At 48.9% G+C, this 23,183-nt stretch overlaps 1 long non-coding RNA gene across 1 annotated transcript in view; it reads left to right on the forward strand.

The window, feature by feature from the left end:
• Positions 1-9,623: 9,623 nt before the first annotated feature.
• Positions 9,624-23,183, forward strand: part of LOC147251578 (uncharacterized) — a 37,939-nt gene continuing 24,379 nt past the window's right edge. Inside the window, exons 1-3 of the long non-coding RNA XR_015118973.1 lie at positions 9,624-10,566; positions 11,989-12,108; positions 22,469-22,597. This is a non-coding gene — a long non-coding RNA (uncharacterized LOC147251578). The remainder of the gene's footprint in view (positions 10,567-11,988; positions 12,109-22,468; positions 22,598-23,183) is intronic.

Genomic DNA, 23,183 nt, shown 5'->3' on the forward strand with positions numbered 1-23,183 from the left:
TGATGGTTGATCTACAGTGGAATGATGGAACGATGGTGGATTGATGGTTGATCTACAGTGGATTCGTTTATTCACTGAATCAGTTTTCTTGTCATTATTAGCATTCATGTTTTCAATGCACCAACTTTCCCACAAAATATTTAGTGAAATTTAGAAATTTATTGGAATTAAACTGTGTGTAAAACAGCTGGATGGGTTGTTTGTGCCACACCGAGTGAAGACGTGAGCTGCCGGATCTCTTTTCCTTCTCCTAGGGATGAACGCGATGGATTTCTCATCCTCCTGTCCTGCACTCGCTACATCGGGGTTCTGTTCTTCTCTGCAGACCTTCAGATGCTTTAACTGAACCGCTTCTCCTCCGGCGAGCTGCTTCTCCTCTATCGGGTAACTTCAGAGGGTCTGAAGTGATCGCAGCCTGCAGAGAAGATATTAATTTAAAAGACAAATGGGGCCATTTGCAGATTTACTGAGAAACAGAAACAGCAAAACAAACAGTTTTCTTCCAGTGGGCCCGTGGCAGGACATAGATCTGGACGCTGCTAATGCGCCGCTTGCTATTAAATGTGCCACCAGAATGTGAGAGGAAGCAAAAATCCAATAAAAACTTGATTAAAACAGCACTAGTGTTTTATTTGTAACCTCCAATAATACAACAGGAGTGTAAACTCATTTCAGGCTGAACTGTGAGGGTGTTTGGGCCAGAGAGGGACTCCCGGGGGGGGGGCCTCTGTGGAAATATGTAAAGAAACCATAAACACAACAGGTGGTTAATTTTGCTGCTGTCACCTCGATGATGAAGGAGCTAGAATATCATTTAACTTCCAGCAGATAAAACTTCTGCTTGCATTAACAATAAAAAGTCAAGTTTCATTTACACGGATACGCGTTTTTCTGCAGGGCGGCAAATTGAGAATCCTCATCAGTGAGTGGAACTTTCAGCTTTTCACATATTTACCCAGGAAACATGAAAAATAAATGAAGTAAATTCACCCCCCCCTAAAAAAAAAGAATTTACGCATCTTACCCAGGAGCGATGCCTGCCGTCTCTCAAGAGTTGTGTTTTATGAGGTCACCAACAAGGTGCCGGGTGTCCTACGATGGTCCGTGTGGGTCCTGGAAAATCGGGTGTGTTTTTCACCACTTGCTTGCACATCAATTATGAACGGCGCTGTGAAGCATCATATTTAACACCTCAGTGCACCGTTTTGTACTGCAGAAGTTTTACACTCCCACTGTGTTGAAGCGCTGATTGGGTTTTTAGCCCCCAGACTTGCCGTAGGCTCCTTTTTTGAGCTGTGTTTTGCTCTACAGCCTTGAAAACTCTTTCTTCAGCTCAAGCAGTGCTTATTGATTATTTAGGTAAAATTCACACTTGCTGGTGGAGGACACACACACACACACACACACACACACACACACACACACACACACACACAGAGGCCAGCTGGAGGTTTTCACACTGCGATGATGGGAAGCATGAAACAGCAACGTTGACTAGCCAGAGTCGTGATGTAAACAGAGGTTTTGTTGTGTTTTTCAGGTCTCAGCCAGTTTCATTCACCATGTTGGACACCAACATTAACGCTGGCGAGCAATTTGTGTTGTAAAAAACTGGTTCCTGATGGTAAAAGTGGGTATGTTTGTGTTGTGTTTGCAAACCTGGACGTTTCTCTCTGTCTCTGTTCACATCTTTTCGTCACGTCTTCATTTCAGCTTTGTCTCTCTTCCCAGCAGGTGTGCTGTGCCACTTCAGGGGTGAGTAAAACCCCTCAGTTGAGCGCCTAAGTCCACAAACTGCTGCTGCAGGTGGAGGAAACACTGGAGGGCAGCAGCAGCCTGCAGATGAACTCACACTCCAACCCAGAAGAGCCTCCCCAGCAGCCGCGCAACACAATGAAGGATTGCACAGCTTCTTCTTTTTACAGCAAACTGATGACTTATCAATCATCTGACAACATAATGAATCAAAAACACACAAAGGCAGCATGTGAGCGACGTGAAAGCCTGTGATGAACACGGCTGTGTTAGTCCTGATAGTCATGATGGAGAAACTTCTTAAACGCAAACACGGCTGTTCTGAAAATGATGCATTTCACCGGTGAAAAGATGTTGTTTTTCGAATAAAAGTGGGCCGTCTAGGCAGTCAGAAGGCAGATGTTTTAGAAATTGCTGTTACATAACAGAAAAAAAGGCTGCATTATTCTGTTTTGGTCAAAGGACAGAAAACAAGACTGCGTCCACCAGAACGAATGTAGACTTTATGAAAAGGTCCAGAATCCAGAGGCACTGCAGCTGGAAATCTGCAGGACATTTCCATCATATCCTGTGTTGTTGATACGACCAAATATGGTCGGGTATGGTGTCAATCTACGTCATGATGACACATATTGGACTGGGATGGGACATACGTGCTATTTTTAATCATCTTTACAGTACCTGTGATAACAAGAACTCCAGGTTGCAGAAGTATGGAACATTAAATCGGCAGGTAACAGGAAGGGCGATGATGTCACTCTGTCCCGACCTCTGCGTTTCGATGTCAGGGGAAGTCAGCATCCCTCCCGCTCGCTCGTATGCTGCGCCTCGCTGGTTTAGGCCACGCCTGACTGTTTTGGTTTCAGGGTGGTGATGAGCTGGTTGTCTGGAGTGGAGTGTGGACGTTGGATGTGCAGTGAGAAGCAGCTGGCCAGAGTAAATGAGCAGGAAGCTGCGGGTGCAGGCACCATGGAGGGAAGTTAAACCCTGGTCATTTGCATAAACCACCCAGACTCTGATGATCCACGGCTGCAGAGTTGAAAAGTTTCCCTTTCAAGCCCAGACTGGCCGACGGGACCCAGCAGCTACAACTCGCTTCAAATAAGCATCATTTTTCAACGTGTCAGATGTTACTGTCAGCCCCCCGCTGAGGACGACTTGAAGGGCAGGACGGTTTACAGCTGTTACCATGGCGACGTGATGCGTACGGCCGACTGGAAAGCCGGACTGAAGTTAAATGGCCGGTCAGATGGTGAGCATTCAGAAAGAAAAAAATAAAAGTTTATAAAGCCTCCTGACCCCCCCCTCCCCCCCCAGCATCGTTCGTGTTAGGAAGACAAACTGAAGCTAAAAATACTACAGAAGCACCGCCTCCATCCTCCACGCTGCTCCTTCTACACTCAGGTGATTCAATTCATGATGGCCCCTGAACTCGGCACTGGACGGTTCCGTGGTTGAGCCCGGTTCGAAAGTGGACCAGAGGTCAGCAGTCGCCACATCAGCTCCTCTCCAGGACCAAAGTCAGACCAGTAAAAACAGGATTTGGGTTGTTCCTCCCTCTCATGTGTGCCAGACTGGTCCCTGCTGGTGCAGACCCATCCACCAGAACCTTGCCAGCATGGCCTGGCACCATGAAGACACCCTCACCTTTGTCCCTCCAAAGCTACACAATCAGAAAAATGTCCGATCAGGACGGTTCTGGCTGAGGAGTCAGTAGACACACACACTTTGGTGCCCAAACAAGGTGCAACTGGAACCAGTTTGTCTCCTTCAAACTTTGTTTGGTATCAGCGTTTGACTTTGTGAGGACAAGGACAACGAGGGGACGTGTGACGGCTTGGCCGCCGCCGCCATTCACGGCCAGGTAAAATCACAATGTGAGGAAGCAGACCAGCCTGGGAGGTGCGTTGGCTTGGCCGGCTCCTACGGTCACCGCCAGGTAAAATCACAACATGTTTGGAGGCTGGGACACAAGTTGGCTCGCCCAACGGCGATGACCACCGCCAGGTAAAATCACGGCAGGTGTGGAAACAGACGAGACAGGGAAGTTCGTCCAGCCGCAACGTGAACGGCCAGGTAAAATCACCGCGTGCAAGGACAAGGACGAGGCTGGGATGTGTGTCGCCTCGGCCAACGGCGGCACTCACCGCCAGGTAAAATCACGGCAGGCGTCTGACAGCGAGAACAAACAAACGAAAGAGGAGCCAAAAGCACCGAGAACGTTGAGGAGAGCGAGCAGCGAGAGCCTGGACGCTAACGGCCGTTTCACTCTGTTTGTCAGACTGGAGGTTAAAACATCGCAGAAAGTTCACCACGTTAACTTCAGCCGTCGGGTTTCTGTCCATGCGGTTCCTAAACTGCTTTGATTCTGCTCCTAACACGGAACAGTAAACCACAACGGGGCCTGAGCTGCACGTGGGGCCGCTCGATTTTCTCCTCGAATCCTCGTCGTGACGTTAATTTTCACGGAGACCTTTTGCTCTTCACTGCTGCAGCGCCTCCATTTTCAAACAGGTTGTCCCGATCTTCAGCCTGACGTGTTTGGTATTTTGAGGATTTGCAGATTTTCTAGAGTTCCAAATAAAAATACAACAGGATACAATATTTGGTTGCAGAGTATACATTTTTAATGAGTGGCCCCCAGGCAGGCCTTTATTTAGGATTTATTGAATTCATTACTCTTCGGTATTGCTGCTGTTTATTTCCTCTCAGCACCACTCATAGTGGAACTTTTAATTAATTGACATAAAGCGGTATTTTCTATGTGTAAATCTACACATTAGCCTTCTGCTTTTTGTCTGATCTGATCTCCTTGTGGCTACATTTCCGCTTCTTTCTTTCTTTCTTTCTGTCTTTCTTTTTTAAACATCCAAACAAGGAGGTAAATCTTGAAAAACACTTCCTGCTGTAGTCTGTAATTATATTTTCAAGCAATTTCCGAGAACATCAGCGCGCTGTTGTTTTTAGTAAACAGACTTTTAGTGTTCTTGTGACTATTTCCTGTTTGGGGAGTGAGTGTGTGAGATTGGGGCAATTTAAACTACAATGTGTATGACTGAAGAACAAGTCGCCTTTTGCAACGATAAGCTTTTACGGTGCTTTGGGCAGCGAGAGGTGAAGACCACATGAATTCGTCACTGATCAGACACCAACTCAGTAAAGACAACAAGCTTTTTTATAAAAAGTTGTTGTTTTTGCCGTGCAGGCGAACCTGACGGAGCCTGGCTGTAAATTTGTGAGATGACGCCTTTTCAGCGTTACTTTAACGACTGCAATGAAGCGTGAAGTACACGCATCTGCCCTCAGGTACAAGGCAACAAAATGGTTCCGGCCATGGTCGACGGAGGTGGAACACCTGGCTATCCACGTGCTGACAGTTTCTGGACCGCGGCCGTGACGTCACGGCACCTTGTACTTGAACCAGTTGATGTTTGCGAACAACAGGCGAGGCCGCAACTGATCTGGACGCCTGCTTGACGCTTGCAGGGTCACGGTAGCGCTAATGTGCTGTGTCATGGTCAACTAGACTCCAGTTGAAGATGACGTCTTCAAAGACATTTGGAACCAGTTGGGACTGGGAGCCTCACAGGTGAGTAGCTACAGCTAGCTAGCTTGCTAGCTAGCTACCTGGCTCGCTCAGAGTCCAGTCTCACTTACTGCTTATTTGGCCTCGCTCAAGAGAGACGAAGCCCCCCGAGAGACCATGGTTTTGCATTTTCACAAGCCAGACATTTTCTCCCCAAAATGGTGTTTGTTCTGAAAGAGCTGTCGCGCTCCTGCTGGGCTTCTGTGCAGCCCTCAAAAAAACAAAAAACAAGAGACCTGAGGAGACTTTTAGACACGAGAACGTCCGTCAGAGCTGCCGCCAACTCATCCAGCAGGTGACATCGCTGATAAACACACAGTATCAGCCTCAGAAAAAAGGAACCAATCAGGCTTGATTTTGTTTGAAATGCTCCTTTTGCTCTGCAAATAAAGCTGCGAGTGTCTGGAGTCTCAGAAATGAAAATGGAAATAACAGTCAAGTAGAACCCAGAAGGAATAAAAGGATGACGAGAGCTGCAGGATGAAGGGATCCTGGCCAGAACACCGTGTCTAGCTTGTCGAATTAACATGTTTTTCTATATTCCCACTCCCACTGAGTAGATAAATGTTTATTTGCTCTCCAGGTCTTAGCAGTGGGGAGTGTGAGAGGCCCAGATGGGTTTTTTCAGATGCGAGTTCAGAGGCTGTAAGGCTCAGTGACAGAGCCGACTGTGGTCAAACACCAGCGGCCGGCAGGCAATTTACTCCACACCAGACGTTTATTTGAGTCTAAGCTGCCGCCGCTGATGGAAGTTTATCTTACAGGTTTACTTCTCTCCCTCTAATCCTCTCCTCAGCGCTCTCGTTGTTTCCTTTAAAGCCTCCGCACTTCTGTGGAACGACGCTCTCCTCACTTTTCTCTCAAACTTTGGTCTATTTTATAAATAAATATATAGTTATCTTTGTTGAGAATGTTTTTTGCATCATAATCACCGGGTGTGTTGTGTTTCTCTTCTCTCTCTCTTTTTGTTTAGAATCCTCCAGGCTTCTAGTCAGTAACTCGCCAACGCAGCCTCCTGACAGCCAGGTAATCACACCTTTAGTTTGATTGGATGGTGTAGAAACCAAGTGACCTCACTGGGATGAAGGGGAGGGGCTACGCTACATCAGCAACACTGCTCCGTCGCTGCTCTGCTGACTCTGCACCACATCGTGAATTTACAGCTGTTTCAATGCTCTGGAGGGTGAACGCTGAGCTCTCAGTTCCATCAAACACGATGAGCGCGGCTGTCGAGGGGAACGTGCGCGCACTGTCAACGCCTGCGACGCTGCAGGAGTTCTGTGTCAGGATCCCATGGCTCATCTGGTCAGTGAAGATCGGGTTTGACGGAACTTGAGTTGAATGCTTCTAGGTTCTCTTTTCCTGTTAATTGGCTGATCTCATTTTTTCAGTTTGAATGTTCACTCGTTGCCATGGTAACCGATGATAAACATGCAGGATCAGCTTTGTAGTCCTGAAACAGTCGGAAAACTTGTGAGACAGGAAAGCTGTGGGAGGTCAGACGTGCAGGAGCCAGGCGTAGGTGCTTCATCCAGGTGGTGAGCACAGGTGGAGCCCTCGCTGACCCTCTACGTCCACATCACCAATCTTCAGCCATAATAAACACATCCAACCAGAGAGGAAGAAGCCCCCACTTCCCCCCGTGTGACCTCGACGGCTGATCCGCATCGGACCGCCTCCTCCTACACCCAGCAGAGGTCACAGGTCGGGATCAACTGCCTTCACAATGACGCCATTGCATCTTTCCCTGCAGAAGCAGCTCGAAGCTTTCAGATATCCATCACGCACGCGCGCACACACACACACACACACGGGTGTAATCACACACAGGTGTCAGCACACACACAGGTGTAAACACACACTCAGGACGAGGTGTAATCCCACACCTTATTTAGCTTTATGAGCTGCTCGGTGTCGCCTGGGGAAGAAACCTGATCTCAGCTGATTGAAGTAAAACATGGTGTTTCTTAACCTGTAAGAATGTTGGCAGAAACCCATTAACACCAGTAACCTGGGCTGCTGGGAGGCGAGAGGAGCTCAGCAACCACGGCTGAAACGAAGGGAAGCTAAAACACAACAAACTTAGGCTGAAACCCTCCTCCCAGAAGCACACGCACGCGATGTCGGCAGGAAGCCGCACTTCAATCCACGCCAACGTGATACAGTTGGGGACTCCAAAGTCTTTAGCCTGCTGAAAGCCGGAGGGGAGGGTCCAAGCAACGGTTGCAAGAGGAGGGTTCCACAGAGGAAGTCATGTGATCGTCTGGTAGCAGGATTCCCACGCGGTGCGGCGTGGATGAAAGGTGAACCCACAATGTTTCTGACATCGCTGAACACATTCAGTTTCTCAGACAATGAGCGGAACGCTAATCTGATGGTGAAACTACCAGTTTGACCTGTAAAGACACGCCATCCTGCAACCATTAACCCCAACAACCGCCAGAGCTGAATCAAAATCTGGGACCCTGGAGACGCCGTCCACATTCGACTTGGTCTTTTCTATCGGACACGTCGACACCAGTTTGTTTTAGGGGACGAACTCTCGGAGACTCGTCTCCTGCATCGCTCCGATGACCGTTGGCTTTTACTCAACGAGCTTCTCTGCTTCCACTCCAGTCTCAATGAGGCGGTGATGGCTGTGATGCTCAGATTCTGAAATTTTTCCTCCTGGCGCAGGAAGTCGTACATTAGCTGCCTCTGATGCCGCTACAAAGGCGTCAGGAAACCCCCTCCGTCGTAATACCATCAAGTCCTGCTCGTCAGAAACGGGCTGCGAGATGGGAAGTGACTGAAAGATGTATCAGAGGCTTTATATTTCTGTGCCAATAAAACAGGTTTGGACTGAAAATCAAATAAGAGCGCGAGCGCAGTGTACAGATGGATAAGCAGATGGATTCGCCATCAGGCCGTACCATTAGTTTAACCTCCTAATCAGGTATTGCTTCAGTCAGCCGGCTGCTATTGCTTCAATTAAGGCCGGGAGGCTACGGGAGGCAGCGGAATGATGAGTGATGGTGGAGAAGATGCAGGAAAATGAAAACAGCTGACGGAGACAGATAGATGGGGAGATGCGCACACATATGAAAACACAAACATGAGATAAAAAGCTGGGAGGAGGTGGCGGCTCGGAGGAGATTATTGTTTCTATTTTTTTAATTTACTTCTTTGTCTCAACAATGTCGCTCTGTTTATACTGCTGCTCTTTTCATACTCGCAGCGCCACGAGTGTTTTATTAAATCTCTGGCTGTAACCCTGAACTGCTGTCATTCAAGGTGGGCCGAGCGGTGTAGTTAATTAACCCTCTGCAACCCGAAAACCCGCCAGCTGGTGCGAGGGGCACGGTCGCTCCCAAGACAGGAAGAGAATTCAAATCATTAATTATAGCCAAAAGCTTTAAAAACACAAACTGTCACCGGATTTTCAACGTTCCGATTGTCCTGCTTGGAGATGGTGAGTTCGCTTCATCGGGACAAAAACAGGAGCTTCATTAGCCAGGCCTCGGTTGGATTTAGCCAACGTCGACGTTGTGTGACGGACACTCTGCCGTCGGCTCAGGAAGGCTTCAAACCTGCTACGAGTTTCAGACGTCACACTGGGAGCTCATTTGGACAAAGGCTTCGGGGGACTTAGCTTCAAATTACTTCTACGATAAAGCAACACAAACCTGAGACGCAACACTTGTTCATCAAGCATGTTTGCCGTTAGCGTTGCACCGTTTTATTTCGCTAGTTTTAAGCTCAAAGCAGAGTGTGTGACAGGTGTGGAGGGCCTGGATCCTACTGGACGGCGTGTTCAGGTGGAGGTGGAGTTTAGTTCTGCTCTGGTTCACCCTCCTCTGCGTTCCAGATTCAGCTGTTTCGAGTCTGAATGACTTCTGCTTCCAACTGGGAGGTTTAATGTCAGTGAACACATCAAATGATGTTCCAGTGAAACCAGGATGCTGATTTTTTACGATGTATACTTTCACATTTTCTCACAAGTTTCCAGAAGATGACAAGACAACAACTTTTAAAATGTTTGTTTTCTGAATGGAGTTTGGCTCTGACCAGTTGAAGTAAGTCTGACATGCAGCCTGGATGTTAAGGAGTCCTCCAGGTGAAGAGGTGTTGGAAAGGGTCGGCGGCCGCCACTCGAAACCACTTCACGGAAACGAAGCTGCTGCGGAGTGTGCCGAACGACAAGACCAGGGGTGTGGAGTCGCGTTGGCGCCCGTCAGGAAGCGACGGCTCCTCTGTAAACCACCGCAGTGAACATCTCTGTGTTCTCACTCTAATTACGACTCTGTAATGGATCCACCTGAGCGAGTTCAGCGCCGGCTGCGCTTGGCTGCAGGCGGGAGACTCCATCTTGGTTTAATGGGGACTTTGTCATTCAGGCCTGCAGCTCCCTGATGCAAACACAGAACTTAACTGGCTCACTGTACCTTCCTCCTCCACTCCCTCTCTCATTTCACCTTCTGCTCCGACTCTACCTGGGATTATCCTCCTCTCATTATTTCCCTCCCTGCTTGCCTGGTTTTGTTCATTTCAGTTATTATTTCTCTCAACCTGTCCATGCTTCCTCCCCGCTCTCTCCCCTCTCCCTCGGCTCCCCTTCTTCCCTGGTTTAATTATTTTCTCCCCCATTAACACGGTTCGCTCTATGCAGCTCAACACATGAGCCCAGCGGATCCCCGGAGACATTCAGTCGACGTGCTGTTGTCAGGCACATTTCGAACACTTGTCGATGTGCGTTGAACCCGCGGGGCGCGGCGAGCTGAGGCCTGGGAGGCGAGTGTGTGCCTCCAGCCGGGGGCGCGGCCGTGACCGGCAGGTGCAGAACTGAGGAAGAATTTTGATCCAAATTCAGAGACGTGTCGCAAGCCCAGGTGTGTTTTCAGATTCACGCCAGTTTCTGTGTCTCTGTCGTCGTCTGCTCTGGTCTGTCTCGTTGACCGTCAGCTCTGCGAGTGGCGTGGACCAACCGGTCGAGGCAAAAGGACACGGATCAAAATGAATGTTTATGTACTCACATGAATGAGGACAATTACAAGGCCTCACAACTAAATACTGCGCACAAAGGAGACGCACCAGGAACTCCACACAGAACTGAACTGTGACTCAAACACAAATCCCAGCCCCCCCCCCCCCATGCTGTCCAAGCAGGTGGTCCAGCCCTCCTCGTCCAGTCAGGCTCCGCCTCCACGTTCATCTCTTGACCAGACCAGGAGGGACAACTCAGCCAGGTAACTCAGAACTGAATTCATACACCACCTTGACTAAATATAAATAAGAAATGTACCTCATCTGGAATGTGAATCCATCAAGACGCTCAACTTTGGATTCGTGTAGTTTTGTGTTTCGTTGGTGACTGCAAACGGAGTCCTCCTCTGCTCCCCCTGCTAGCTCCTGCTAGCGAGCTGCCTGGGGTTTCTGCTCCTGCTCTATACTGCCGACTAAACTGGGATGAAGGCGTCGTTCGTGGTGATTGGACCTCCATCAAAGGTTGTTTTGAGTTATTTTAGGGGCGACGCTTGGAGGGAAAGTTTTACCAAGGGTGGAGCCTCGGATGAAGGTCCAAGTTTGACAGAAACTTTCAGAGAATTTGTATAAAAGAGCAGGTTTGGATGAGCTTTGAGATGATGCCGATAAAACTTTAAAGGTTTAGAGTTTGGAAATAAGATTTAGATGAAAGCTCATGTGCAGGTGAAGGGTTGAAAAGGCGGTGATGTTATTTTTATCCATTCGACAAACCAGACGGCCAAACAGCCAGGAGCTGCTCTGACTGCTTCCATCGGGCCGCTTCTTTTCTCCCCTGAATGTATACAAGTCCGTTTAATCTGCCCAGCAACCACCAATGACATTTTGAAGCCGGTATTTACCAAGTTTGCATTGATGCTATCACGGCGGGCCTGGGCCGCTGGAATAGGACTCAATACTTCAAGCCCCTGGCCACTCAAGCAACACACTGAGTGGGAGCGCTGTGATAACAACAGCCAAAGGTGGTGTGCATGCGAGTGTGTTTGGGGTGAAATCTATCTTTCTGGCTGGCTGGTCGAGCCGCCGACAGCATCAGATTGATGCCAGCAAATGTTGGACGGGTGAATGTATCTGGACCGAAAACGAACCTTCAGCAGAGCTGCATGTTAACGAGGTGGCGCGGCGTATTAGTGATGGAGAGGACCCGATCGTATCTGTGTGTGTGTGTGTGTGTGTGTGTGTGTTTACAGCTGCTGCCTGATCTGAAAGTCTAAAACCACCTTCCCCTCGTCCCACAGTCGAGAACTAACTGCCGTTCATGAGTTCATGATTGCTTTCTTTGTTTTCCGGGGTTTATGCGCATGAACATAAAACAATCATTCCGTGTTGGAGAAAACCAGGAAGAGCAGGGATTTGTTTGGTGGAACCGTCAGAGATACGACGGTCCGGGCGGCGGAGGGGCACCAACACGCCAGCGCTGCTTCCAGCCAGGCGTTGCCATGCGTGCGGGGGCGTTGGGTGTGCGTGTTCCCTGGAATCATGACTTCATGGATGCAACAGTGGCGGCACACGGTGGAAAGTTGAGAACGGAAGCTAAAAGACCGAGTTCGTGTCTGAGGGCGTCGGCTCGCCGTGTGGTCGCTGCAGTGACAGCTGCTCATCCTTCTTCTGCCTCCTCTTCCACACAGGAAGATGGTGACACACCCTCACACACACACCCGCCGATGAGCAGAACAACTTCTCTGGGTCGTTCACAAGCGTCAGGGATTGTCTGCCCCTCACCCCCACCCGCCGCCGCCATCACTCAGGTAAGGCCCTGGCGTTTCACCTGGGTCAGTGACACCTGTGACTCGCTGCTGGTGCTACATCAACCTCAGTGCTGTTCAAATGAGAGGAAACAGTTCCGCCCACACAGCAACGGGGGGGGGGGGGTTAACTGTCCCATAACAGATGAGCCCTCTCAGGTTCTCACGTGTGTTCGTCAAGCCAAGCAGGTTTAATGAGTGCAACCAGCGTGCAGTGACCCGCAGGGGTGATGGAGGTCAGATAAATGAAGCCCAGGTTTAGGGGCACTTGATTCTGCCCCCCGCCCCCCCGTCTGATTCCAGTGTTGATGCTCTTCAAAGCAAACGGAGGCTGATCTTTAGCTCTGCTGATGCTAACGCTATCAGAGATGTAGAGCATCTGTTGAAAACCACCCGGCGCACCTTCCACCTCTTGGCATTCTTCTCCTCTCTCGGCCACTCACGGGCTATCAGAGCGTTCACGCCGGCGGTGGAGAGCGAGCCGCTGAACTCATTCCACAGGTTAATTAGAACAAAGGGATCAGCCTTCACCAAGCTAGAGGCTTTCGATTATTGAAAGGTTGTGGCTCGCTCTCCTCCCCGCGGGCCTCCGGCGAGAGGACCGAGTATATTGGGCTCCATCACGGCTAAATGCCATCTATCAGTCACCCGATCGCGCCTGGCCTCCGCCATTAGCATCCCCTGATTGAGAAGTCGGCTTCGTAATCATCCTCAGGCAAATGCAGAGTACCAATATTAATATGCGTCACGTCAACAGTGGCCAGTTGGGTCAACTTTTAAAAATGAAAGCGAGTACAGGATGTGATGACGAAGGTCACGACCCCGTCGGCGGTAATGACGTGACGGCGGCGAGTGCAACTGCTGCTTGTGTGTATTCCCTGGAAGATGGTCAACATCATCTCCACAAAACCAGTCTCTTAAACCTCCGTCAGACGAAAAGTTACTTAGGTCTGCTTCTTCTTTGTCACAATTTAAAGTCATTTGACAGAAACATTTCTAATGTACTCCTCACATTAGCATTCGTCTTTTAAAACCTTGTTGAGGAGTAAAAACACACAAAATTCCAAGTGTGAAATCAATGAACTTTTTACAGAACAACGAAGGCGACATTGGCAACTTTAAGTTGCAACAAAACGATTAAGTTCAGATTTAGTCAAGTCAGTTGTATTAGTTAAGTCAGAGCAAAGCAGGTTAAGGTAGACGCGCTTGAAGTGAGTGACTGAAGGCTGACACACTGCAGCCGATGAAATCAGAGCTCCATTCAGAGAGCAACTCCTCAAAACTTGTTTGATTCCTGTCTGCCAGCTGACCTGACAAATTGTGGCTTTGAACGAATCAGCGTGGCGATGCTGTCGCTTGGGCATTGTTTTGATCAGTTTACTGGAATTAGAACACAGTTGAATCTTCACTGGAAGAATCGGTACATCTCCATTCATGACGTTGGCTGCTAACAAGAGTCTAGAGGAGCCCACAGAGGTCGTGGAGGTCATTAAAGGTCATCAAGGGAAACACAAGAAGCCTGAAACTTAGTTAGCTCCTTCACAGGCTACCGTTAGCTTAGCACTGCTAACGGTTGCATCCAGGCTTCCAGCATCATCAGAGGGTTCATTAGTGAAGAAGATCTTGATGAACTGAACCTGGAAGATCATCAACTTCTGTTCACCAGAGCTGATTTACTGGTTCAATCACCACAATCACATGGAACAAGTGAGTTCCTCTGTGGTCACATGACACAGACTGCGACAACGATGCTTCTTTTCCAGCCACCTATCAAGATGAAAGCCACTGCGGCGGTGATCGACCACGTGACCGTTGAATCGCCCCTCCTTGACGGGAGTCACCAGCTCGCCACTCTGACCGTTTCTCCATCATTTCACTTCACTCCTGAGTTCCTCTCTTAAAAACCTGACGATCTCCAGTTGGCAACAACAGCTTCTTTCAAAAGCCGGCGAGGAGAAATAATGAGCTGGTGACCCTGATCCACACCTCCAGACGCCACACAAGCCGGCTCGCTATAATACACCGAAACATCTGCTCCCTCTCACAGATAACAGTTTTTCTTTTTCATATTCATAGGAGTCTTTTCATTAGTATTCTGTATTTCTGATCGGCCCACTTAAGCTCTGAAATGACAGGAACGAAGAGAATATTCAGGAGTGAAAGGCAAAGAAGTGATTCAGGTTGGCCTTTGAGAGGAGAGGAGAGAAAACTAAATGTAGCTGAGGAGATAAGTCCTCGTATCCATCACGTTTACTGGCGCTGAGGAAACGTTCAAGGGTTCCATACAGAGGGAGACAGGAAGGGGCAGCAGTCGTGACTGAACATATTGTACGTCGTTCACATTTGGGCTCTCACGCGCCGTCCTGCTGCCAGAAATATTCATCAGAGCGGCAAATGTGGATAAATAGTCCAAAACAAACACACTTCCTGTCAGTTTGAGTAATGTTTGCTGAAAACGACGGCGTCAAGCTGTTTTGAGAATGACTGAGATTTTGTTTATTCATTTTTATTCCAAGAATCTGCGAGGCGTGCTGGTTAGGACGTCAAAAAGAAAGATCGCTGTTTACAGGGCGAAAAATAAATAAATAAAACGGGAAGGATGCTTGTCTTCACCTTCAACAACTGTAAGAAGAGGAACGAGAGGAAGGAAGAACGCCGAACGCAGGATGTGGGCAGAGGCAGAACACAAGTGATGAACACGTTTTCCAGTCCCACGGTCGCTGGCTTTCATTTGAGGGAACCGTGGAGATGTTAGCTTCCCGTTGGACTACAGAACCCCCCCCCCCCCCCCCCCCCACCACCACCACCCCCCGCGGCGCCCTACGATGCAGTATAATGTCTCTCGGTGTGTTACCGCATGTCACTACTTGGTTTCCCTCCATCACTTCCTGTAGGTTGCCTTTCATTTTCCAGAAAATAAGATTTCTAACCAAACACAAATCCCTTTTTCTTTGGATCAGTGCGACATGTTCTGCTTGGCCGGTGGGAGGGGGGTTCTTATTTTTTTTCCAAGGTATTACACACCTCCTGACCTTCCCATCAGTCACAGCAGGATCCGGCTTTCAGCTTCACAGATGATGGCTGGAGGCAGGCGGCGGCGGCGAGTGTCAAGTCGGACTCGGTCAGTCAGGCAGAGCTGAAGTTATGGCTTCACTCCGGAGTGACAACCAGGGAGTCCTGGTCCTGGGCCACCCCCCACCACCAGCCTGCACACGAGCACCGTGAATGCAAATACACAAGTGAGACAACGACCAGCTGGCACTGCTGGGACGGCGGTGAGACATGGGAGTGGCGGCGCCGCGGCTCGTGCCCTTTGACTCTCAGAAACATTCGATCGCCGCATCAACAAACACTCGCGCTCACGCACTTCAGGAAGTGGAGCCGATAACACTGACGACTAATTAACGAACGCCCCTGATGACGAATCGTGAACCAGGAAGATGATGTCATGGCGCCACTGCTGTCTCTCTTGTCAGAAAATGTAAGGAACGTGGCGTTTAAAAAAAAACAAAAACACGTACGTTTTTATGCTGAGCTGACTGAAGTTTCAAAGCTCCAAACTGAACCGCGGTGTTGCGGCTGCTTTAGGACCGTTTCGCTGTTGTTAGCCGTCAGTCCCTGTTAGCGACAAGCTAACGACGCGTGGCTGGCTCTTTCTGCGTTCTGGAATTACAAAGAAGCATTGCACCATGAAGCACTCGCCTGTTTGTGAGTATCTTCGAAAGACAAGTACTTTTTCGGGTGAATTTATAAAAGATGTGAAGCCATATTACAACAACCTCAAGTACTCGCTGCTGTTGGAGTATATTTGGTGACAAGGCCTCGTGTACTTCCAAGTCACAGTTGTACTTCACTTTCTTAGGTTGTTAAACAGTCGTCCTATCAGTGAGACCTCATCAGTGCCGCTGTAGTTTTCCTCCTTGCTCAACTCTGACTGGATGATCCTGTAAATATCTGATGGCTCCTCAGTGTTTCGCTGACATTTCGCAGTTGTGAGTGTTCCTGATTATTTGAGCTGGCTGTGATTTAAATGCCGGTGTTTGTTTTCTTTTAAAGCAGCGGCGGAGTTACAGGGCAGTGAACTAGAAAATGACATTTTAAAATCATCTGCTGCTTCTGTGTAGCGCTGTGCCCTTTCCTCAGCGGGGTAAATATTAACGCCACCGCTGCCTCGCTCTCCTCAGAGAAGACGAACCGTAAGAAGCTGCAGGAGGAAGTGGTTGTTACTGACAGTAATGTTGTTCAGAGGGAGTTTGACTTCATCACTGATCAAAAAATAATGAGTTAATTTAGCGAGTCGGTACACGGCAGCGGTTCAGTTCCTGACGGCACTGATTTACATGAAAGGTACATATGTGAAGCACGTGGGTTACGGCCCCTGCCGGCGATCCCTTTAATCTGTTTGCTTCATGGACGAAGTTGGCAAAGTCAGTGTTTTAAAATACTTTCTTTAAAGAGGCGATATTTTTACATAATGCTGTTCGACCACGCCCACCTGTTGTCACCCAAGAGTGACCATTCAGGAAGTCCTATCACAGGAAGTGATCCTGTCAGGGATGAGGTGTGTTTGTAGTCTCCTGGCTCCTCCCCCAACAGGAAGTGATCATCTCCTGGCTCCTCCCCCAGCAGCCAATAGGATCGCTCCATGTGATTGTGGTGATTGAACCAGTAAATCAGCTCTGATGAACAGAAGTTGATGGTCTTCCAGGTTCAGTTCATCAAGATCATCTTCACTAATGAACCCTCTGATGATGCTGGAAGCCTGGATGCTACGGTTAGCAGTGCTAAGCTAACGGTAGTCTGTGAAGGAACGCGTGACTTACACCTTTTAACTTAAAACTCATTGACTTTGAAACGAGGGAACCGGACGTTCTACAAAGAGCTTCTCACTTCTCGTCCAATCCTTCGACTTGGAGAACCTGTATGTCCGCATGGCGAGTTCTAGAACTCATTCCTGTGCCGATTTTATGGAAGTAAACCCTCCGAGTTCATGTGTCAAGTATTTAAAACGACTATTAAACATTGAATCAAACTGTGATTTGTTTGTTGGTTCTATTGTTCTTGTTGTTGTGCATTGGTGGAACACAGAGCCTTGAAGTGTTCTTGAACTACTGTGCATTTTAAATCATGAAGCCAAAAATAAACAACTCAAACATAAATAATAGAAGAACCTGGACCCTGGTCTTTACCTGGACCCCTGGTCCATACCTGGACCCCTGGTCCATACCTGGACCCCTGGTCTTTACCTGGACCCTGGTCCATACCTGGACCCCTGGTCTTTACCTGGACCCCTGGTCCATACCTGGAACCCTGGTCCATACCTGGAACCCTGGTCCATACCTGGACCCCTGGTCTTTACCTGGACCCTGGTCCATACCTGGACCCTGGTCCATACCTGGACCCCTGGTCCATACCTGGAACCCTGGTCCATACCTGGAACTCTGGTCCATACCTGGACCCCTGGTCTTTACCTGGACCCTGGTCCATACCTGGACCCCTGGTCTTTACCTGGACCCTGGTCCATACCTGGACCCCTGGTCCATACCTGGAACCCTGGTCCATACCTGGACCCCTGGTCTTTACCTGGACCTTGGTCCATACCTGGACCCCTGGTCCATACCTGGACCCCTGGTCTTTACCTGGACCCTGGTCCATACCTGGACCCCTGGTCTTTACCTGGACTCTGGTCCATACCTGGACCCCTGGTCTTTACCTGGACCCTGGTCCATACCTGGACCCTGCTCCATACCTGGACTTTTCTGTTGCTTAGTATCCAACATTTTGTGCTTTTCTACATAATTTTTTTTATGGCTCACATAGAAAATTCCTGTTGTGTAAAAAAGACTTTTGTCCATCACGCAAGTTATTATAGAGACAAAGACCATGAAAAACAGGCTGTTTGACTGTTAACGCATCATCAGCTATTCACTTACCTGCGACACACACACACATGCACACATCCCTCGATTAGTCTCGTCCCGTTAAGAGGAAAAAAAATATCCCCTTTAGTTAAATCTGCGTCTGTTTCCATGAAGGTCAAACGGTGGCGTGCTGACATGTCACCCGAGAGAACCTGACCTCCGGGCTGAGGACACGCGTGTCAGCCTCTGTCTGGGCTGAACTTGTCAAATGTAACTCAGTGTTTCGCTAATAGTGGGGTAGAACGCTATGCTAACACCATGGCGAGCCAGTCAGAGGGCTAACCAACCGCGACGGTTACTAGCATTAGCTGTTGCTAGCAGATTAGCTTAAACCAAACTATGACTGCATTTCTCACATGCATTTAATGCAAAACCAATTTCTGTTCTCTATTTCACACGTTAATTAACGTGCCGACTCACGATCCACTGGATCAGTCGGACCGTTTCTGTTAACGGCGTCATTAATGAACTTGATCATACGCTGCAGGCGCAGAATCTCTGACGTTATTTAAGCATCTATTTTTTTCCCCCTGAATTAAAAGTAACAAAGTAATAAAAACAAGCTCAAAGTTGTTGGTCAGTTGTGGGTCAGTACTGTGTGTGTGTGTGTGTGTATGTGTGTGTGTGTGTGTGTGTGTGTGTGTGTGTGTAAGCTCACAGGTCAGGTTCGTATTGGCGGCCACATGGGGACGCTTTCGCACAACCAATCATCGATTTACGTAAAATTAAGGACAAAAGTCATCGTTGCTTGAAGACATCACCATCAGAGGAGGGCTAGCACCTGCTCAGGCCTCCCAGCCAGGGTGGAAGTGTGTGTGTGTGTGTGTGTGAGAGAGAGAGAGAGAGAGACGTAGCCAGATGACAAAGTTTACCGTTACCGAGTCGTTGTTAAGAAGTAACTGAACTGCGAAGTCAGCTTGATTTACCTGATGGTATTTTTAATGCCTGGATGTGTCTCCCTTCAGTGTGTGTGTGTTTGTGTGTGTGTGTGTTTTTGGAACATAATTGTTGTGTCATTTTGTTGGGACTCCGCTAAAACAACTCTGATCTGAAGAGACCATCCTGCTAAAATAAAAGGTCACGCAGACCCTAAAATAAATGATGGCGGACAGGTGTTTGCGTCGTCTCCGTGTGCAGCACGTGAAAAGACTAATTTGCCCGGCCTTGTGTGCGTCCGTGTCCGTCTGTGAGAGAAAGTGAACGTGACTGGAGGCAGCTGCCTTTGTCTGAGCGAGCTGGAGGTCAAAACAGACAATTTCACTGATTAAAATAAAACACTTTCTCATTTCCACCCTAAAAAGTCAATTTAGCCTTGCGCTGGCAACCAATTTCTGCCGGGACATCCTCTTCTCCACCTCATGATTTCTGTCTCCCATCTGTCCATCAAACGTGCTTGTGTTTGTGGCCGCTCGGCCTCCTCCTCGCCGCTGATTTGCCCCATTAGTCGAGCATATGTGTGGATTGTGCTGTCGATCTCCATCACTCGATTTGGAGCTGAAACCTCCGCCTCCTCCTCCTCCTCCTCCTTCTCCACCCACCAAAACAAGGCCTCGCTGCATGACACTTACATGATCAGCTTCTTCCTACATTTACGACACACGTTTACTGAACGTTAGAGTAATTGAACGTTGTGTCTTACATATACTTTCCTTCTATGACCGCCTCCTTTAAGCTACGCCTTCGTAGACTCCTCCACCCGCTGGAATCCTCTGCTTCGCCTCCTCTCCTCCTCTGCTACTCCCAAACTGCCTCGTGCCCCTCTGGCTCCCATCAGCAGCCTGCGAAGTCTTGCTCCTGATCCCATCTGGTCTCAGCACCTCCAGCTCCGCCTCCAGTTGCACAGGAGTGACCCCGCCCACTCCACGCGCTGGTGCATACGCCTGCATAAATACATCCGTGGTCCAAGCGCTGGTTGAGGGGCTGGTGATGGTCAACCAAATCGACTTCCAGACATTTTCAGACCCTCAAACTTGTCTTTAGAGCGCTGTGTTACCATAGAAACGTACCGCTGCCTTGTGTGTCGTCCCTGGGACGGCTGCCGCCGCCGCCGCTCCCATCTGACTGACTACTCATCGATGAGGCTCTGTAATGATTTTTTAAAAGGTGGACAGTATCTGGCCTCCACTCTGGGTGTAGCAGTTTACTGTATTGATAGCTAACGTGTGTGTGTGTGTGTGTGTGTGTGTGTGTGTGTGTGTGTGTGTGTGTGTGTGTGTGAGAGAGAGCGTGTGTGTGTGTGCATGCACGTGCAATTAGAGATTGAGCAAGTCCAGCATGTCAGTAGACTCTTGACAAAGTTACCATTGGCAGCTCAGCTCCTCATCATCTCCACATCGGGATAAAATGAGCCCGTGAGATGGCTGCCCCCGAGTCCCTCGCTCGACTTAATTTAACAGAGTTGAAATCAATTTCTCGGCTCTCTCTTGAGGTCAAATTAACCGTCTCCTCCTATGAAGAGGCACCGGCTACTTGACAGCTCATCCAGATCCAAACTGTGTCCGTCTGTCCGTCAGCTGGCAAAGAGCTTCTGACTTCTCGTCCAATCCTTCGACTTGGAGGACCTGTTTGTCCGCATGGCGAGCTCGGCTCTGCCAAGACGGGGGCTGGACTGTGGCTCTCGATGTTTCACTGCGTTTCGGTTCAGGAGTAAATTGAAGCAAAAGAGACAAAAATCTGGGGTTTGAGTGAAACCACTGATCCAAGATGTGACTTTGACGGCGGTTATAAGGAGACCCAGCCCTCCCGAGACGCTCCTGCCTCAGTTTGTGCACAAATATTAACTAGTGCCGTAAACAAGTAGCCGGCGTCTGAACCACGAGAAAACCTGTCGGTAAATGACGAGTTCACTTCACAAAGTGGGACTTTACCCTGGTTGAGGTTCTGTTGGCTGTTCTTCATGTGCAGTCCAGTCAAACCTTTGAAAGGTTGTGACAGAAATGTTCCGTGAGTGTTGGCACAACTACAGGAGGCCCCACCCTCCTCTCATGAGAGGGATCCGCCATCTTTGAAAGCTACACACAGCAACGTCACGTTAGCTTGAGCTAGTCACGGCTAACTCTTAGCCCGTGATATATTTCAGTCCTGGGATAAACGTAGCCGCTCATTGTTCATGGTGGTCGGCCGCAGACGTTGAACTATGGGTGTAATATATAACAGCCATTAGAGGGCAGCTGTGGAGCGCTCCTGCTGCTCCCGCTGACGAGGTTAAGAGTAAAACATTAAAATCTGAAAGAAATGGAAACTATAAAAGTCTGATGTGAGCTGAAGTGCAGAGGTACGGTGGAAATGTCAGCTCCCCTCGATGTTGCTGCGAGCCTCTGAGCTTTGTGTGTCGTCCGCAGCGATGCAAGATAACTCTGCATGTCACTGGATGCCTTTTAATAACGGCCCAGATGATAAATTGCTTTAATCAGAGAAGCGGGCTTTTCCTGTAACTTATGATACAGGAAGCTTGTGAAGAGAATTGTTACGCCAAGCCTCATTGAGCGTCTTAATGTGAATCTTCACGTGTCCACAATTAGATTAAGGCTGTGACACGGCGGCTGGCCCGGCAACCAGACCCTCTGACGGTTTCTTCTTCAGAGCGATGGATGGAGGCAACAGAGAGCAAAATGGAGGAGGAATGTGTGAGTGTGCAGGAGGGGCAGGAATCAGTGAACTGATCAATGGAAGTCATTATTTGGTGCTTACCGTTTGGCCAGGTCACGGCGTGATGGATGAGTTGTGGCAGGTAATGGTCCTCTGCAGCCTCTGCCTCAGCAACCCCAGATGATGAACTCAGATCCGTTCACTTGTCAACAACTTGTCCCGGCTTCATCTGGTTCAACAGCCTGCCAGCGAAGCCGGAAGGCCGCATCACGCTCCATGTGGTCAAAACGACAAGACTGTGACCAAAATGACTTCAAGCTTCAGGGAACTCACAGGTTGGAGATGAAAAATGAAATGTGGAATCTGCTCCTGGTGGACTTGGATTTAAGTTGGTGACTCCGCTCAGCGAGGATTGACAAGTGCAGGGTTTACTGGGAACATTCCTGAAAACTTGTGGTTCAAAAATCATCAGAGGGTTCATTAGTGAAGACGATCTTGATGAACTGAACCTGGAAGATCATCAACTTTTGCTCACCAGCGCTGATTTACTGATTCAATCACCACTATCACATGGAGCGATCCTATTGGCTGCTGGGGGAGGAGCCAGGAGATGATCACTTCCTGTTGGTGGGGGAGCCATAGAGATGACTATTTCCTGTTGTACTACAAACACACCTCATCCCTGACTTGATAATCCATTCTCAGGTAGTTAGCGCTCATTAACACCGGTTCATTTCAGTTGCAGTACCCAAACCTGTTACTTGATCAGTGGTGTGCTCGTGCTGGCTAACTCAGTGCTAGCTGGCTAACTCAGTGCTAGCTGGCTAACTCAGGTCTCTTCTTCCTCTCTTTAGCCCCGTAGCTTCCTGCGTTGTGTGCTTGTGCAGGACCAGACTTTTGGAACTCAGAGGGAGAATAAAAGAGCCGCAGTGCTGCTGATTGTGGCAGCGCACCCTCCACGTGATTTTAGCTGAAGATGCTGGGTAAGTTGACTTGTCCGTTTCGTGGCATGTGACTCAGAGAATATGGATTTGAAAGGAATGAAACCCAAGGGAAAAAAAACAGGTTTGGAAAAAAGACTAGAATCTAGTGTCAGCTTCCAGAAGCATTTCTGCCTGTCTGGATGTTTAGGAAGCAGAAATGAGATGCAGAGAAAGCAAAAGAGGTGGAGATACAGGTCAAACATGAATTATTCCTTTGAGAGTGGCTGTGTTTGTCCATCAGCTTCTCTTGAGGCAGAAAATCATTTTAATAGAGCTGCTGTTTAGCCGAAGGGGAGGACCTTCTGTTCTTTGATCACTGCACCGCCGTTCCTTCCTGACAGCAGAGAGAAAACACATAAACTCTCAGGACTCGGAGAAAGAGAATTTGAAACTCTCTGCCCGCTTTACCCACTAAGATGCCCATTTTGTACCGGAGTAAAAGCCGTTATGAAACCGCCCGGACCCGTGGTGTCGTCCCTGCCATGCTGCTTCCCCGCAGACTGAAGGAGTGACACACAGCGGGGATGGAGAGGCCATTTTGTCTTTTTTGGAAAGGCACTTTAGCTTCAGCCACTCGGAGTGCTTT

This window comes from Aulostomus chinensis, chromosome 13 (genome assembly GCF_037954235.1).
Source record: "Aulostomus chinensis isolate RoL2024-O1b breed Wild chromosome 13, RoL_Achi_v1.0, whole genome shotgun sequence".
NCBI classification, from domain to species: Eukaryota; Metazoa; Chordata; class Actinopteri; order Syngnathiformes; family Aulostomidae; genus Aulostomus; species Aulostomus chinensis.